The 3834-nt window shown below is 38.9% G+C and overlaps 2 long non-coding RNA genes across 2 annotated transcripts; both read right to left on the bottom strand.

Annotated features, from left to right (window-relative positions):
• Positions 1–463: 463 nt before the first annotated feature.
• On the bottom strand, positions 464–1527 carry LOC135765404 (uncharacterized). The gene is made up of 4 exons (XR_010540695.2): positions 1400–1527; positions 1238–1315; positions 986–1088; positions 464–904 (listed from the first exon to the last, which is right to left on the bottom strand). It is a non-coding gene; the product is annotated as an uncharacterized lncRNA (long non-coding RNA).
• A 371-nt stretch (positions 1528–1898) lies between these two features.
• LOC135785527 (uncharacterized) lies at positions 1899–2724 on the bottom strand. Its single transcript, XR_012336944.1, has 3 exons — positions 2358–2724; positions 2011–2066; positions 1899–1920 (listed from the first exon to the last, which is right to left on the bottom strand). It is a non-coding gene; the product is annotated as an uncharacterized lncRNA (long non-coding RNA).
• Between the last annotated feature and the right edge of the window lie 1110 nt (positions 2725–3834).

Below are 3834 nucleotides of genomic sequence, written 5' to 3'. Positions count from 1 at the left end.
GGGTCCGTAGCCGCGGTCCGGCTCGTCCGGGTAATTTCTCCGTGGCAGTTTTATCATTCACCCAGTCTCCCAGCGGTGGATTCCTCAGTTGGCCTTCGTCCATTGGAACTCTCTCCCTGTCTAAGCACAGCGGCAACTCTCTCCCAGTCAAGCACTGCGGATCTCTCTCTCCCTGTCTACGCACAGCGGCACTCTCTCCCTGTCTACGCACAGCGGCAACTCTCACCCAGTCAAGCACTGCGGATCTGTTCTCTCTCTGATTTAGTTTCTTCATTATTCACCCAAGCTCAGTCTTGTGGACAGTGACTCTATTTAATAAATTGATTTTCTGCAATTGGATCCAGTCTCAGTCTCCCTCTCTAAGCCCTGACAGTTTTTAAGCAACTGAAAAAAGCACAAATGTCAGTGCATGTCAAAACTTCCCAAGGGCCCTAAAAACCCCTTAGACCCCAGAGGGTTAAAACAAAGATCCACATGAATGTAATGTATAAGCAGCGCTTATAATCAGTACTTTATCTCGTGCACCTGTATAAAGGACAAACAACCTCGCCATTCCGTATCTATCCGAGGAGCTGCCCTTAAGGCAGGGTCACAGGGAATTTGAAAAAAAAGAATAGTAATTTTCAAAGTGAAGTGTGGATTGGTTGAGTGTAGTGTGACACTTCAGGATTCTTTAGGGTTCTTGATGTTACTGACTGCAGGATACAGAAAGGTTTCCAGTTGTCAGCGATGCTGGGGTGTCAGTAGTCAGCCTCGGTTTAAGGGGTCATCTGTGGGTCCCTCTCAGCTGTGTGCTGCCTTTTTCCGCCTTCACGGTCAGATGCTCCTTTCAGGTAACACGTAACATTAACCTGGTCAGCCCAATCAGTGGCATCCTGGGTTGCAGGGTTCTTCCGGATGGCTCCTGTAGAAAATACAGAACTGTCATTCCATTTGAATAACATAAGGCCATACACATCTACTTAAATATAAAAATCTAACTTACTTTGAACAATGGTCTTCAGAAACAGGTCTCTAAAACATGCTTGATTCCCTACACCAGTCCAGGTTGTATTAATGGAAAGGTGATTAGAGAAGATACTCTAAAGCTGAAATTAAAAAAAAAAGTGTTACAAAATACATTTCTCTGAATTTTCTCATACATAAACGAGAGACAGGCTGTGGATTCAGACTGTATATGCAATACAAACTTAATTTTACTTTTTAGATTACCCTACAGCAAAATTAGCACACTTACAAATTGTTCCTGGAGCTTTTTATCCTGCCTCAAAGTGTTGTCAAGCCACGCCAAAAGTGAGCCGCTGTCATTCCGAAGCTACAAAATGAAAGGCATATGGTAATATTGGACCTACATCACAGACAAAAAAAGTAAAATTTAAGAAAGAGTGCATGTTCTCACCTGCTCGTTCACTACGTTCCCTCAGGGCTTGGTTCTTCTACCTCACACTGCAAAAAATTATTGTCTTACCTAGGTTTTTTTGTCTTGTTTCTAATATTAATATCTAAAAATTCTCAAATTGAGATACATTGACTTGGTAAGCAAGTGGCTTAAGATATTAAGTCTTGTTTATTGAAATAAATGATAAACTTAAAAACAAGTCAACTTAAAACAAGTCAAAATATCTGCCAATGCAGTAAGAAAAATAAACTTAAATTAAGTTGAAACTGGAATTAAGTTTATTTTTCTTACTGCACAGGCAAATATTTTGACTTGTTTTAAGTACACAAAAACCTCTTGATTTTCATAATTTATTTCAATAAACAAAACTTAATATCTTAAGCCACTTGCTTACCAAGTCAGTGTATCTCAATCTAAGAATTTTCAGATATTAATATTAGAAAACAAGACAAAAGAAAACTAAGAAAGACATTCATTTTTGCAGTGCAGGGCTTGGTTTTCATTCTGGAGTCTCTAGAAATCTACATTATAAAAAAAAACAATAACTAAAGGCACTATTTTCAATACTGTTAAAACAATACACACTAAGACACAGGCCTAGAATATACTACCTTGATAGCTGAAAACATCATGCTGTACACGAGATGCTGTGCTCTGGGCAAGTTATCTGCAAGAAAATATGAACAAAACTACATTGTTAATGCCACTTCAGCTACTGGATTAGCAGCAGAGAGCAAACTTAGTGTAACAACTTTTAAATAAAAAATAAAAGAACTAGAACTTTGCTTAACCTCCGTGTGTACTGTAACAAAGGCAAAACAGCATGTCTTCGCTAACACTTGCTAGCCACTTTAGCTAGGGGATTAGCAGCATACTTTTTCAGACAAACAAAGTAATTTAAACAATTTATATACATGAACATAATCTTGCGTTACACAAAAATGAAACATGTACTTACTTAAACGATCGTAATTGATGCCTTTTGTCTTAAATCTGTATCTTGATCCTCTCTTCAAACACTGAAAACTTGTGATGACGAGTGCTCTCTGGCAGGACACGGTATCTTCCGGTTTACAATTCTTCCGTCTTGTTGAGGTGCTGCCCCTCTCGACCGGTGGCGGTACTTCACTGTTTGTGCTTTAACACTTCAAAATTAATTTGTATAGATCGCAATCGCAAAATAATCCTTGTACATGTAAAAGGTTAAAAAAAATAAAAAATCGATGTTGGAAAATAATGAAAGACATAAAGGAAATTTCCAGTCAAGTGCATAAATCAAAGACATGTAAAAATGTTGACCTAAGTGCATACAATAATTCGATATATTTTACATATATTACTGTATAATCGCTTCAGAGTTTCAAAGTAATTTAAATGTAATTTCCTAAACCTTCAAGAATCTGTTATAAACCCTACTGGCTTTAGATGCATGTGAAACATGCTTGAACTCACTGGGTGTAAAAAAGGAAACTAACTGAACACACATTCGTATAAACATAACTTACATATCTTTGCTTTGGAGCAAAACAACTATCCTATTTGATATAATTAACATATATAGGCTATTATGATTTTATAACCGCTTCAAATGTGAAAGGTAGTTAAAATGCTGTCAGTAACTCCAATGGCCAATTTAGAGAACATTTCAAAGCGGCTTGCCTCCAGCCTGCCGCGGTCTATTAGACGGAGGCAACCGCCAGGCAAATCGCAAGACAGGGTAGTGACGTATTCGGCGGCAAACGTTTCATCCCCGCCAGCGGGACGCACCTATAGCCGACAGCTTAGGGCTGGCGGCAAAAAGAAGTCCTGCGGATATTCTTTGCTATCTGGGATATCATTTCAGTTTTCTCTGGCTCCATAATGTAATTTAAAAGTTAGGACTGCTGATAATTCGCATGCGATTGTCTCGTGCATCCCTTCAGTAAAGCCGGTTCAGTGATTAGTAGTAAATCACCATCAGCTGCTTTCAGAAGCGGCAACCGGCAGCCGGTTCTGAGAGCAGGTGATGCCACTTTACTACTAACGACGAGATTCGCGTGACAATTGCGTGCAAGTTATCGTGCAGCCCTGCTTAATATGTGTTTACTTACGGGTTGTGGATTTAACACTCTGGGGTCGACGGTGGCGCGGGCGCCGCAAACTCTTTATTTTTCAATCACTCCGCAAAGAGACTTAAATTACTCTGCTGATTTTTGACATACAGATATGATTTATACATCATTTAAAACGTTAAAGTGTCTAGTTTTTTTCTGCCCACTCCCAATAAAAACAGAATGTTGTGCTTTTTGCAAAATTAAGTAAATAAACATGATGCACGTTCTGTTCTCTCTCCCTCAGTGAAGTCCTTTCAGAAACGCGTCAGAAAAATAAACTGTAACTTAACGAATACTTGGTGTAGAAACAAAAGATAAATGTCTACATAATGCTTGGAATGT

The sequence above is a fragment of the Paramisgurnus dabryanus genome, chromosome 6, assembly GCF_030506205.2.
Source record: "Paramisgurnus dabryanus chromosome 6, PD_genome_1.1, whole genome shotgun sequence".
NCBI lineage: Eukaryota > Metazoa > Chordata > Actinopteri > Cypriniformes > Cobitidae > Paramisgurnus > Paramisgurnus dabryanus.
This window is presented reverse-complemented; position numbering and strand designations above follow the sequence as displayed.